The sequence below is a fragment of the Pituophis catenifer genome, unplaced genomic scaffold, assembly GCF_029215685.1.
Source record: "Pituophis catenifer annectens isolate HBS135680 unplaced genomic scaffold, rPitCat1.0.hap2 SCAF_3, whole genome shotgun sequence".
Classification (NCBI taxonomy): Eukaryota; Metazoa; Chordata; class Lepidosauria; order Squamata; family Colubridae; genus Pituophis; species Pituophis catenifer.
Window position 1 is genome coordinate 86630853 of NW_027256883.1, and position 16001 is coordinate 86646853.

General features: G+C 35.5%; 1 protein-coding gene across 1 annotated transcript in view; it reads right to left on the reverse strand.

Moving 5' to 3' along the window:
- TRIO (trio Rho guanine nucleotide exchange factor) overlaps positions 1–16001 on the reverse strand; it is a 255331-nt gene that overhangs the window by 45618 nt on the left and 193712 nt on the right. The gene's annotated exons all lie outside the window — the stretch shown is intronic.

The following is a 16001-nucleotide window of genomic DNA, read 5'->3' on the forward strand; positions in this document are numbered from 1 at the left end:
GAAAGAAATAACTGAGGGAGGGAAATAACTGCTTTACAAAACACTTATTTTCCTAAAGCAAGTTAAAAAAGACGTATGGGTTCTCACTATAATCATTGTGAAACTATTATTATTTGCAACGGTAGCCATTATATAAATATTAATTTATATGCATATTTGATACTTTTGCCATTCTAAGGATTCCCTCGTTGACGTATTAACTAGCAACCAGATGGCTCATAACTATGGTTTCCTATATCTCATGAAGGAATGCATCTAACTCATGATGGAATGATTTATAAAACACAAGTATCTAAAACAGTTATTTAAATACAATTTTTATTAAGAATTTTATATACATAAAAAGCAAACTAGAGAAAAAAATATGAAAAAGGGAAAGAAATAAAGAAAGAAAAATGCAAAAAGCAAAGCAGAATAAGAAACAAAAATAGCTTAAAGAGACAAGAAAAAATATACAAATTCCAACTTTCTTTACAATAGTTACAAACTATTATCCTTCCTCCTTGGTATTACAAGGTTTTTCCTTCATCCTTTTTGTAATTGTCAAAAAACCACACTTCACTTTTTTCCATTTTCATAAAAAAGTCTATAAAAAGTTTCTGTCATCTTCTACTGGTTCCAGTTTTTTATAAAAAGTATGTGTTGTTGTACCTGTACCAAAGAGGTCAGTTTTGCCATTTCTAACATCTTTATAACCTATTCCTCCATTGTGAGAATTTCAATGTTCCTCCATCATTCTGCAATAATTAACTGATTCTCAAGGAATGTGTTTGCTTTATAATGTTATGCAGTATTTCAAGGCTTGAAAAGATATTGTGAAAATGACATGGTCTTTTATAAATTAATTCCATGTGATTAGTACAGCACTGCTTGTTTCAGTGATGCACCAATAACAATCTGATATACAGATAAGGACCTCATTTGTACAGCAACAACAAAATAGAACATGTAATTTTATTTTTGACTATATATTGGAGGCTGATATATTTGAATGCTCTTCCGCTAAATATCTATTTTACTCCTTTCACACTCCCAGGGCTATCCTTTGAAAGAGTATGGTGAAAAGCTAGCGTCTCACACGGATCAACATGATGCAAATAATCAAGGATATGTATATTCTATACCTCTCCATGATAATTCTGAATGCCAGTTACTCCAATCATGCTACTGGTAGGACTTTAGAAAACCATTTCTCTCTCTCTCTCTCTCTCCCCCACCCTCTCCCTCATCATTCTTTTAAAAATCTCTTTTGCATTAGTCATGAGGAAGGAAAAACCACTGGAGTCACACTTCAACAGCTTTTCATACATCCATCCTTTATCTTTATATTGTTGCAATTCATTTTCTTCGAATATGAAATTATATGCTAAATGGCACATTTCATGGCAGAAATGGAAAATCTTTTGCTAAATTACAGAGCCCTGTACTCCCAACCAACATAAACAAAATTGAAAGTTACTTGTCTTAGCGATTCAAAGGTTTCACACAAGAAAGGACTGGATGAAGAAAATGATGTTGCTATGCTATGCTATGAAAATACAGCCCAATTGTTATATGCAAACATAGGAGCAAAGTGATTTGGTGCTGTTCTTGCATTTATATTAACATTTAATCAGGCCTGGGAAGATGTTCATTGATTATTCTCCCAATAACAAATTAATAAACATTTATCCTTTTTGTTAAGTCTTTGCATTTAACTCATATTTGACTAAGAACCAAGAATATTGTTCAAATTCGTAACAGTGAATTTAACAGCGCAGACACCAGATGAATGTTTGGGACTTTCCTATCATTTTTTCAGATTACTTAAGGATGTACTTTTGTTTAGACGGCCCATAAACCCTCCAAGGGATAATTTTCTGCTGTCTCCTCAGGTTTGAAATACAGCTCCATATGGGCCTCTGCAAATGGAGGTCAAAGTTCATAGAAAGTCCATACACTTAAAAAAAAAAAACCCTGAAGGGAAAGCAGACTAATTAAAAAAACAAACAATGAAAGCTACTTTTCCAGCCAAACTAAAGATTACTATTTATTCTCAACTTGAGAAATACGACCCTGGTTATCTGGGATTGTTGTCTTTGATTTTTCTTTTAAAAAAACCAATCATGCCTTGGTTCTTGATGCTTCAAAAGCAGCTGCTTACATTTCTTGATTGTATTCCAACCAAGTTACTTAAGATAAGACCAGAGGTTAGCAGGGAGTCTATCTTTAATTGAGGAACTGCAGTGCAAATAAAACAGAGTTAGATTATTCTCAACTGAACGTTTGTTACTCCAAAATATCACACATAAGCATTCCTTCTAAAAATTACACCATAGGCCCATGATGGCAAACCTATGCCATATGTGCCACAGGTGGCATGGAGAGCTTTCTCTGTGGGCACGTGAACCGTTGCCCCAGCTTGGCTCCGCCACGCATGTGCATGCACCTCCCACTGGCCAACTGGTATTCTTGTCTCTGCCGCACATGGGCGGGGGCACGTGTGGGGTCACGCTCGCATGCGCAGGACGTGGGGTTGCATGTGGAGGGTGGGGTGCACAGGCGTAGCATTATGGGTGTACACACGCTTTTGTACACGTGCAAGCTTGCTTTCAGTACTCAGTGCTGAAAAGGTTAGCCATCACTGCAATAGGCCATTCTATTTCATTAAATCAGTGATAAGATCAATTTGTAATTTAATGAAAATGTAGAAGTCATTACTAGGAATCATTATGAGGAAGCATTTTGATTTTAATTTTTTATATAGAAACATTTATTATCCTTTAACAAGGGAAAAATGTCAGGGACCTTGCAGAAAAAGGATAGCATGATGAAACTGCCAACTTACAAGAATTTGGCAAATTATTTTAATGTGATATTCCTTCTATGTGTGTACATATTGAGATTAAATGCATCTAAGCCCAACCAAGTATTTCAGGGTTTTATGCTATCTGATAAAACAGCCTACTTGTTACCAAAGATCTTTTACAACAGGAATATATTACTAAAAGTAATGGGGATTGACTTTGACATGCACACGCCACAGGCTCCCACTGCTAGCAGGCAAAAGAAGAAAAGATTTTCAATTTATCAGATAAACCTACTTTTCTTTATTTAGAAGGTACCATGAAAGAAAATTAAATTTAAGCATGGTGTACATAAGAAGTATGGATATCATGATACATCAATTTAAGTGCAGGACTGACTATTTTTCTTTCTTTCTGGTGGTTTCTCTCTGTCTCCCTTCGAAGCAGCAGGTATCCATACACAAATAATGTTCTCTTCATGATAGAAAGTAGGACTTTTATTATATATAATAACATATATATTACAATACCGTGTTTCCCTGAAAATAATACCCTGTCTTATATTTTTTTGAACCCTGAAATAAGCGCTTGGCCTATTATCAGGGGATGTCTTATTTTGGGGGAAACAGGGTATCTCTAACGTCTAAGAAAGCAAATTAGAATAAGTTAAGTTTAAATCTGATGTTTTGAATTTGCCACTATAATCACACTAGTAAAGTCCTATTTTCTATCATGAAGAGAACAGTATCAGTAAACCTCAAAAGTATAATACAGATTACACATTTCATATATAAAACACTTTTAAATTCTAAACTGGGTACACTTGTGTGCAAGTGCATGCATGTATTTGTATGATGTTATATAAACAATAAGCAATTGTTGTTCATATATATGAAGTCTTTGTTCAATTGTCCTGGGTGGATGTTCAAATGTTTCAAGAAGCTGTTGCATCTCAATGACACGACAGTTAAATAGTATAAGACTTGGAGAAAGAATTGGACAGAACTCAGTCTGAAGTCATTTCCTTTTTTGTTTACATGGGAAACAGGCCACTTTCTAACTCACTCGGAACAGAAGGTTTTTAGGCTAAGCTGAAACAACATTAAATTAACTGACATTGTTAACTTGAAATCCAGAGGTGTTCACTTATGTCTTCATCTATTACACTGCAACATTTCTCTCCTTCAGAAGGTCATTAGTGGCCTATAATGCAATTTAATATAATGAACAGTAGTATAGTATAATAAAGTATCGTACAGTATAGTACAGCATAACATTAGTTTCTGAATTTAGATTGTCCCCTGCCCTTCTAGCCTTTAGGAAGGGGCTGAAGACATGGCTATGCCACCATCTTAGGGGTCCAGTAGTAGTAGTGAACCTTTCCAATGGTTATGCAGGTATTCTTTAACTTACAATGGCAGTTAGGAGTGGAATTTCTGTTGCTACGCAATGTGGAAAGCATGACTGAAGCAATGTACCAAATCCCATGGTCACTAGGAAATAACAATTTCCTGCTGGTTCCCACTATCAAAATCAGTTAAACTTGCAAGTCCCAGGCCAAGAGACAGATAAGTGATTCCTACTAGGTGGGAGAAAAAGGGTGTGTGTGGATTGCTGGGAAGAGTGTGCAAGAAGCAAGGTATGAGTTGGACGAGAGTGTATGCATGAGCAGCACGGCACTGTCTGAGAAGGGTATGAAGAAGGGTCATAGAAAGTCCACTTAGGTATGCAAGTGATCAGCATAATATGAGCAGTCACAGGGGGGCTGGGGCACAGTGAGCAGGTGGGAGAGACTTACTCTAAGAACCTTTGACCTTCCCTGCTGGCTTTCCCACTGACTTTCTACAGTAGAGAAACCAACAAGAAAGATTGCAATTGGCGATCATGTGACACAATCACAGAACCACGGGAATACTTGGATTGCCAGAACCCTGACCATCATCATCAACACTTGTTGTTACTTATTATCGTAACTTCAAACAATTGCTGAATGATATAGGTTGAGGACTACCAGTATTGAATAGAATATACTGTTTGCATTCGCCTATTAACTGTGGTTATATTTTGTGTTTAATTTAGTTTTTAATAAGGGCTTTAGAACATTTATTGTTTTTATCATTCTTGTTCTTGTTTTTATTGTAAACCATTCAGTTTCCATATGTGAAATGGAAGGGTATACAAATTGAATAAATAGTATAGTAGTATGTACTGCAACTTACCTTTCCTACAGTTATGGATCATTGAATACAAGTTTGGAACAATGCGGAAACCACCCAATTAAACTGTAAATAAAGCATGGTAATGACTTCTTGTCTGGACAGGTCCCTGATTTCAGAAGTGGTTCGCCATTGCTTGCTTACCAAAGCTGAGTGTGTATTATTGGTCCAAGGTCACCCTGCTGGCTTTATGCCTAAAGTGGGACTAGAAATTATGATCTCTTGGTCTCTAGACTGGTGCCTTAACCACAACACTAGACTACCTCTACACTAGACTAAAATGTATTTGCCTCTCGAATGATTTTATGTACTTTATTTAGAATAAAATGTAAGAAAAATTTGCTCGTCAAGAATGTTCTTCCAGAGAAATCTGAATACACAGGGGCTAAGTGTAAATGGATCTCAAGCCTTATGAGTTATGTTCACTTTGCTTTCTGAATGTCTTGTATAGTTTTACAGTTGTCAATTTTCTGAATTTCTCACACTGCTGGTGAGAATGTATGATTTATGATTTATTTTAAACTAATTTGCTGTTTGTATGCTTTGATGAACCAGCTTTCAACAACGATCCATTGCTGTGAACCAGCTGACAATAATGAACAAAGTAAGGGATTAAAAACCAAATGAATAAAATTATTTCTAAGGCAATTCTGTGAAGTCTACCACATTTTTTCTTATGATATTTCAGAGATTGAAGAAAACTAATAACTCAGCCCATTCTAGCCATTCTTTTTATGAAATCCTACGTATATCTGTAAGTTACATATTGCAAAGACTATAGAAAATTAAACATCACCAAGCATTCAGGAAGTTGTTTTCATTAGACCATTCAAGGACTATGGCAAAGGACAAATAAAATGATGTACAGGTTGGTAAATTATGTAAATTCAGAAGTACAACAAGCAATTCATTTTTTTTTCAAAAAGCAAAAGATTGTTTAAAAACTATAAAATGAGTAAAATATAAAGAGGTCAACTGATTGAACTGGTACTTTATATTTAGATATATATCATTAGGTATATATATATCAGCGCCTGAAGCTAAAGAAGAGATAGATCTCATTTTACTGCTTATTAGCTTTTCAGGGATGCTTTCAACAATAGTAATATATTATATTAACTGGATCTTTGCCTAATACTGACATGTAGCATATCTACAAGCCAGATTCTACATGACTAACAATCATACTGGATTGTGTAGCCCTGAAGGCAGATATTTTTATATACTACCGTACATCAAAACACCTGCATGCATTTATAAAATCAATGAAGCCTCCTTCATGTTGGTCCAAGTTTGGCGTGATGCTGCAGCCTATCTAGAAGACAGGAATCTATAACCACAAGGAGGAAACAGAGTGGTTGTATTATACATTATAGAAGTCTACCTCAGATTTGCTATTATGAATAAATTCAATAGGTTCTGTTCAATCAACTACTATGGTAGATGGTACATATTGTTTATGTTTAAGGCAATGTTTAAAAAAACTATAACTTTAGAACCAAAGAAGTGTTAATGTGCATGAATATATTCAACAGTTAGAGTCATTATGTAATTTCTTAATTCCACTGGCTGGAAGCAAATTACAAAGGAAAGGAGGTAGTTGCCTCATGTTGTTACCTGCATGACATTTTTCATTATTCTATACCCAGGAAGGAAAGTACTGGTTTTTCACTAATCTTAATCACAAGAATTGCATATGATCTTTGCCAACGTTTGCCAAAGGACAGAGAGAAACTCATCTATACAAGTTAATGTGCTGCCAAGTTACTGCCATGTTTTCCATACTCCCTAGAAATAAGCACGAGTTCCTAATGTAAATCCATATCCCAAGAGGAAATCTGAATCTATTCCTCCTACAGGAATTGCTTCTTAACAAATGACCATATATTGCTCATGTTACTTATGAACTGGCTCTCCTTATTACAGAAACAGGCATTGTCTTAAATGATACAGTTAATAACGTCCAAACTAAGTCTTGCTCCAGATGGAAACCGAAGTTTAGGATTTGTATATTTGACAGGAGTTTTCTTCCATCTAAATATTTCTTTTGGCTTGTTTAGTTTAATGTGCCAAAAATTCCATGTTTTAACTAATAAATTATTGCAGTGTATGGAGTAAAATATACTTTAATGATACACTTTAATCAAAAGCAATCTTCAGTAAGAAGGAAAATCAAGGACATTATAAAACTCTCTCCCTTTCAATGAGGAAGAAACTGAGAGGAGAGGGAGTTGCATGATTTCCTCTGATTTAATTCTCAATCTGATTAAATTCCTTCCAGAAAGAATGAATAAAAAAGCTACTGTTTCTGATTACATGCAATCACAAATGTCCCTCCCTCAGACAACAATATAATGGTCAACCTTGCTTAAATTATATAGTAAACAGATGTAGCTGCAGAGCAGTCTACTACTACAGTGTTAAATCAGGAATGCTACAACAGATTTACGTATAATGGTAGGGAAACCGGATAGAACTGATTTCTTTCTTGGACGTCCACTGGGCTGTGAAAGGAGTTAAAATGTGCTTTCAAAAAGTTTCACCTTGCTGAATGCGTGTGTCATGTTCCCTTTCTCAAATTGCAAAGTAAAACTCTTTTTACCAATGTATGGACCCTATTCAGTGAATTAGATAGTTTACAATGGTAGACATGAATTCTCCCTGCAAGGGGGACATAGAAATCACTAGAAAAAGGAGAATGCAAATTGGCAGAAACTTTCATTAGCCAAAAGCAACAATATTCCCTTCTCTCCCTCATGCTCTATGTTTGGTTAACACTGAGCCAAGAAATTATCCATTTTTAAAAATATTTCTTTTAGGAGCAGGTTCTACTTCTTTCGTAACTTCCAACAATCTGAAACAAGGCATAAATTTTATTAGGCTATTTCTATCAAACTGGTAGATTTGTTGGAGGCAATTTTCTTCTTTTGTTTTGTCATCTGCAATGCTTCTTCGGTGCTCTTTCACTGATTAAGTGTGACATTAGGGGCAAATAATTAAGACTCTGGGAAACAAAATCCCTTCCCCCATTTACTATGAAACAGTACTGTGAAATCTTGTCCCACACTGGGATTTCCCTCAGTCTCAGAATTGTTAGCCTATATAAATATTAAGACATTTTAACTTATAATGCCTTGCAGTTGTCTAAAACATGCTACATTTGGTAATACATAAAATTGATACAATACCAATGCAAATCAATATTAAATAGAAATCATGGACTTGAAAAATTAGTAAGTTTTATATATACACACATAGTTTTTTTTAAAAAATCAGGTTTCTTTCTTACATGGTATTTTAGCTTAAACTTCCTGTTTATAAAATGTGCACAAAAGAGCTCTTGAGAAAAGGTAGAAAGGAAACATGGGCCTGCAGTATATTAACCCTCAGACATGCCTTCCTACAGTCCCAGATGTGCTTCATTCCAGGAGAGATTTTGCAGTCATTGTTCTGGCCGGCTCTGGTGAGGTCTACAGAAACACATTTAACAACTTCCATCTGTGCCAGAAAAGCTAAGGCTATATGCTTCTTTAGGAGCTGGCTGAAATCCAAGAGTTACACCACTCTGTCAGATATACTGGTTATTTTATTGCATTCCAGTCTTCACCCTCTTTTCCTGAATGTCCTTTCCCATGGATCCCTCTTTAGCAATACTATCTTTAAAGTTGGATGGCGTGATACTACATAGATACACATGATCATCCCCCTGGAGAGAATGTTAAATACAGGGAGAAAGAGGCATGTTCCATTTAGTCCATAACATTTATCTGAAACGTAGTTAGAATCAATTATGCCAAATAAATACCACAGATGGAAGTATGACTCACACTATGGTCTAACATGCAAACCAAAGGCGTAGGAAGTGCCATGGGCAAGGATGTACATGGTCCAGAAAATAATGGGAACGGAAGCAGAAAATTTAGACTAATGGAAGTAGATATGCTAAATCTGTGGTGCCAGTAATCTGAAATTACAGTCATGTAATAAAATCTTTATGTATTTATAAATATATAAAATATTTATAAATATTCCATAATTCAGTGAAGAAAGATAGCATTCCTTTCAATGGAGAGAATGAGATTCCCAGATCTTGCTGGAATATGCAAAAATGAGACTTAGACCCATCAAAACGTGTAAAAGTGAAGTTTGATTGAAAATTCCTCTCATCTGCTTTCCCCAGTATGTTGTAATCCCGATGGTCTGAATTACAATTCCCATCATTCACAGCAAAAATGTCTAATGATCAATGATAACTAATATTATAAATGAATTTTTTGGAGGAAATATTATGTGAATAGCAATAGCAATAGCACTTAGACTTATATACTGCTTCACAGTGATATACAGCCCTCTCTAAGAAGTTTAAAAAGTTAGCATATTGCCCCCAACAATCTAGGTCCTCATTTTACCAACCTCAGGATGGAAGGCTTAGTCAATCTTGAGTTGGTGAGAACTGAACTGCTGAACTGCTGGCAGTCAGCAGAATTAGCTTGCAGTACTGCATTCTATGTTTTTCTGGCTATGAAGTTAGACTCTAAGTGAGTAGCATTTATACATATATTTTTGATTTTTCTGCCATTCTGATACATTTTCTTCAGCTAATAATATTTGCATAAGATACTTAGTTGTAGTTTCTCTTCTTAGTTATTTCTGCCCCATCTTTATCTGGGAGGTATTCTCCATAATAATAATTAATAGGCTCTTTTTATGTATTTATTTTAACTATATATACTATTATTTATTAGATTTATATCCATCTTCCTCAAGAATTTGAGATAACATATATAATACTCCCTCCTCCAATATTTTCCCATAACAACCACCCAAGAAGAAATTTAAACCTGCTCCAGCATCTTATCCACTATCTCACTGGTTTCCATTTTACTGTCTCTAGGACACTCAAGGCATGAAACAATTAAAACATTGGTAAGAATGGTTTAATAAGTTTTAGACTAATCCATAAACTCTAAAGATGGGGGAAGATCTTAAATTTGTTCCTGAAAGTTGAAAAAGTGAACTATGAATTGCATTTTTAGAGAAACATATTCAATAAGTTGGAAGCAACACTGGAGAGGATCCTCTCCTATGTTTTGGACAAATGGATATTAGAAAGAGAGATGTTCTTCAATAGGGTATGGGTTGCTCTGTTGACTAATATCTAAGAATTCATACTGAGATAGGCAGGCCCTAAGGTAACTAAGATTTTTAAGGACCAACACCATTGTTTAAAATTGAATGTAGAAAACAAATACAATGCAGGGCAAATGCTTCAGTAGAGACATAATATGCTTCAATATTATGCTTTCATTAACAGCCTGGATGCAATATTTTGCCACAACTGAAATTTTGGATACTTGCCTTTTGTAATAGCCAACTCAGGATGTAACTAAGCCATGGGAGATACCACCAAATCCAACAGCACAAGAATGATCATTGCTGGTGAACTAGAGATAACTGCAACTGTCCACAGCAAAATATGACACCAAAATGACATCACACCCCTGTGATGTCTTCAGTGGTGGGATTCAGCCAGTTCGCACCACTTTGGGAGAACCGGTTGTTAACTTTCTGAGCAGTTTGGCAAACTGATGGTTGAAAGAAATAATTAAGGCAGAACATCGGTTGTTAAATTACTTGAATCCCACCACTGGATGTCTTCATACAAATATCACTATTTCATATCATCCTAATGTCTGATGTAAGGTGATATGGTGATGCAGTCACACATTCACTATTTTCCCCCTTGCCCACCCCACCTTTAATGATGCTTATGTTTCCTGAAAATCCAAAGATAAGTAAGAATCAAAAATAACCCCCAGACTGATCTACTCTTTTAGAAGAAATATATAAGAAATCTATACCAAATCTAAAAGTCTGGTTTCTCTATCCAATATCCTGGTAGAAGTGCTGCATAAAAGGGAAACCAATAACATCCTATTCAATATGGGAACAATTAAAACTGAACTAAGCATTATTCAATGCCATGGAATAGCAATGCAAATATGTTTTAATTAAGCTTGATTGGAATAACCTTAAGATTTTCTCCATTTCCATTCAAATGGTCATTCCTTTGGTAGACTTGGGTCTGCAAAATGAAAGAGAACACTGAGAAATGGCAGCGTCTATTACCCAGGGTACTTCCACAATTCACAGATGGGATAGGATTTTGTGTTGACTGCAAAGGAAGCAAGACAATTCTAAACTGTATTTGGGAATCTATTTTAAATCAGTGTGACATATAACACTATAAACATTTCTCTTATTTTAAAAAAATAACGAATTACAGCATTATAAATATTACAATATTACATTAGGGCAAAAAGTATTTGTCTCAACATATAAGGACCCTAAAACTGTGATTTACTAATTCTAGATATTTGGGAGAAAATAGTATTTCAGGACTGCCTATTTTCATTGAGAAAAGCAATGGATCAAGAAAGATCACATCTTCACAATTATAATCTCCCTGTATTTAATAAGAAATAGTCACTTTATAAAGTCACAGCCGTTTTACATGGGGATATTTAATAGATGTGAATGTGTGAGCATTTAATAGATATTACAATGGATCAAGTTCAGGGAAAAATAAGATTGATTTGCACAAGCCCCAGGGAACAATAAACTTATTGCAAGGTGACTCAACAGTCTTTGTAACCTCATTGGAATGAGATTTGTTTGCTAGCCATGTTTAACTTGAGGCATAAGGGATGCCTCAGACAGAGGAGCTCTTTGAATTTCTTTCCACCCTAAAATTTGCAGTATCTGGATATTTTGATAATCATCAAAAATTCAAAAATCCAGTAAATGTGAATATTTTGTAATTAGTAATTTTATATTTTTTCAATACACTTAGTATACATATTATATTAAAAGAAAGAAGAGATATTATTGCATTAAAGAAACTTATTTTTTAAAAAAACCTGGCATTTTCCTCTTTTAGCCACCTCATAAATCTATCAACTTATAAAAACTTGTGTCAAATAATAAGGTGCATTTACTTCCTGTTGTTTATGATGAGCGGGAGCACATATTAAGCCTAAATTGGCAAGAACGTGATTTACAACAATGTGTTATTTTACCTTCTACAATATCTATCCTACTAATACTACCGGTTGAAGCATCTGAGAAATATTTTTGCAATTAATGCTTCTGAGAAGATATCAAATATTCATCAAGAAACTATCACACTGTTCAGAAGGCAGAAGTAAAACTTTCATGAATGAGTAACAATAAAAATAGTTTCCTGCTGTTTTCTGATCATTTCAGTCTTCAACATAACACTTGTCTGAAATGCTAATATACCCATAAATAAGTAAATACCTCTAACTCAGACATGACATGTTTATACTGAAATTATTCTGAACTCAACCAGCTGCAGCAGATATTTACAGCAACTGAACCTCTGAGAGTTTATGCATAGGGCTGGGATGTACATGTAACATTAGAGTACTTTGAATTTTCAGAATATTGAGGTTGTTTATTGCCATCAATATATGCAGAAAAATACAAATATATCTGGATATATTTTAATCAATGTATGAGAATGAAAACATACATTCAAAGGCTTTATCAAAAGATATTTCAGCTTTTATGCACTGGCAAGATTAAAATGTACTCAAGCATTTCACAAACCATGTTAAAGGTACATTTTAAAAGGTTTTATTATTATTGTGTGACCAGAAAACAAAACCAGTACATTATTTAATATAGTTCTATTTGAATTCATTATTTTTCATGCAGGAAAGTGCAAAATACATATCCATTCATCAATACCCCTCCCCTCCATGCTGTCTTTTCCATAAAGACTAAAACAGTCGAAACTACTAAGAACCAAATGTACAACTTTCTGTACCTATCTAATTCAAAGTGCACAATGAAGGAAATATAATAATAGCCTTTTTTGTCTAACTTGATGTGGTATATTTTCTAGAAGATATTTAACTGAGCACTGATATTTTCATGAATTACATTTTTAATTTAATTTTGATTTGGTTACACATAAATATAATTAGGCAGCTTGTGATACGTTACACCAGTGCTAGTCTTCCCATTTCTGATGTGCATTTTCTTTTAAAACTTGCTACAAGTAGAAGCAGTCTTCATTTATTTGCTAAAGTTTCTTATCAATTTCCCAGAATCTACTGGAAATACATTTGATTCTACTTGGAAGCTCTGATTTATTCATCTTACATGCATTTGCTTCTGCAATGGAAAAGTATCACAAACACACAGAAACATGCATCCCAGCTTTCAAGAAATTTTGAGTATACCTAAGTCCAGGATCCAGTATTTACAGTTGTCAGACTGTCCATTTCCACAGTATGGAGAATGATGAGATTGCAGAGTGTCAGTTCTATCTGACATGGTAAATGGTAGCGGCTGTAAAATCCTTAACACCACTGCTGTACTTTTCTGAAGACAATTTCTACACAAAGGCTATGCTGGTGTTCTCCTGTTCCTCTCCACTCTAAGTACTCCTTGGCCAGGAGGTGGGGTAGAGAATGCATTTAAGCTTTCAGCTCTTGTAAATTCCCTTGTCTTCAGCAGAGCTACTCCCTTCAGGGGATGCTATCCTCTGACTCACTCCCCAGCACAACTCCAGATTTCAGGCTCACACTTGGGAACAGCCAGATGTGATACCGTAACTAGCCTAACTGAAGTTCAAGCAGATTCTTCATTACATTGCGGAGTTAACTTTTAAACATTTCTTAGCTTTGGGAAAAAAAAAAAATCCGCTTATTTAGCAATTATCAAAGAAATAGTAATGTTATAAAAGCACGAACAGGACATATCAAATAGATTAGAGCTGCAGATTATAAGAAAGTAACAGGTTAGTACTTATCAGTCTTTTAAATTCAAACATTAGGACAAACTAGAAAAGGAAATCATCAGAGAAACGGTCTGGAATATAAGAGATACAGAAAAAGCACATGTCTGTAGCACTTCTTTGGGAGGATAAGAATACAGTATTTCAACTTGACAATGAAATATTAAAAATCTAAGAACTGATCCACTAAGGTATACTAGTCAGTAAGATTTAGCACACTGTTTAATGATAAAAAGTCAATTTCTTTGATGTATCTGACACAGCCAGCTTGCTCCAGCACTCTGAACCCAATTCTTAAATCTACATTTGCTGATTTTAAGGTATGAGGGTTAGGTAGATACACTAGCTACTACAGGTAGTCCTTGACATATAGCCACAATTGAGCCCAAAATTTCTCTTGCTAAGCAAGACAGTTGTTAAGGAAACTTTGTCCTATTTTATGACCTTTCTTGCCACAGTTGTTGAGTGAATCACTGCAGTTGTTACATTAGTGACATCTGGCTTCCTCATTGACTTTGCTTGTTAAAAGGTCACAAAAGGTGATCACATGACCCTGGAAGATTGCAATCATCTTAAATGAGTCAGTTACCAAGCTCCTGAATTTTGATCATGTGACCATGGGGATACTGCAAAGATCGTAAGTGTGAAAAACGTTTATAAGTCACTTTTTTCAGTGCCGTTGTAAATTTGAACAGTCACTAAATGAACTGTTGTAAGTGAAGGACTACCTGTATTGAGAGTATCACACACAAATAATTTAGCCCTAAGTTTACGGTTTGAAAAAGAACACTGAAGAATCAACTTTAATGGTATACAATTTAATTCATATATAGCAGTGTTGGCGAAACTTTTCGGCAGTGAGTACTGAAATGGGAGAGCGCGCGGCATGCATGGGAAACACCAGAAAACCAGAAGAACAACTCCCTGCACGCACATGCAGGAACGCCAGAAGCCCGGAAGAGCAGTTCCCAGACATGCATACATGCGCCGGGGAAGCTAAGCTTCCGGTTCCCAGCATGCGCATGTGTGCCGGTCACCTGGTATTTTGGTTTCTGGCCCACATGTGTGCATGAAGACCAACTGGCCGGCGTGCATGTGCGTGCCGGAACCCAGAAGAGCAATGGGCAACGGCTGGCATGCCCGGAGAGATGGCTCTGTGTGCCACTTCCGGTACGTGTGCCATAGGTTCGCCATCATGCAGTGGTGGGATTCAGCCAGTTCGCACCACTTCGGGAGAACCGGTTGTTAAATTTCTGAGCAGTTTGGTGAACTGGTTGTTGGAAGAAATCATTAGGGCAGGAACCGGTTGTTAAATTAGTTGAATCCCACCACTGCCATCATGGATATATAAAGTCTATATATACAGAAAGAGAGCTGCAGCAGAAAATACTTTAAATAAAAGAGACTGTTTGAGCAATCAGCAATGCATGAATAAGGCAGCTACAAGGTCTCCTTATACAGTTTGAGTAAATGTCTATCTCCTATGAAGGCTCAGGTGTCCAATATTTTTTCTCATGCAACCCTTCAAGCAAGCAACTCTTTAAACATCTGACAAAAAACATCTATGTCCAGATCTACAGTTACTTTCAATTTGCCAAGAGAAAACCAGATGGAAACAGTTTGGAAAATTTTGTTCTGAACAGCAAGAAATATACCTCAGCCTATGGTATAAATAATGACTAATTAAAATTAAAATTGAATGTGCAGAAAGAAATCCAACTGAGGAAAAAATGTGCACATTGACTCAGTGCTCACCGACAGCTGACAACATATATCAGGGGCTCTCAATTTTGGCAACTTTTAAGATATGTAGACTTCAACTCCCAGAATTCTGGAAAATTCTGGGAATTGAAGTCCATGTGTCTTAAAGTTTCCAAGATTGGGAACTTTGATATATTTATCCATTTTTATATAGCCCAGTAAGTTACGAACTCTGGCAAAAGCAAAATGTGTGTGTGATGGTGGAAACTAACACCTTGCCTGTGCTTCTGCAACTGATATTCCTCCTTTAGCTTGCAGGTAATGTTGAATCTTCAGGGCCAATGTTTTCAGAATGTCTATGAATGAATAGAATCTCTATATCGCCAATAGTTTTCAAATGTTTTGAGAAGAAAAAAAAAACCCTTCTCATTTTATTCACCCTAATCTTATCCCATCTTAAATGCCTTTTTC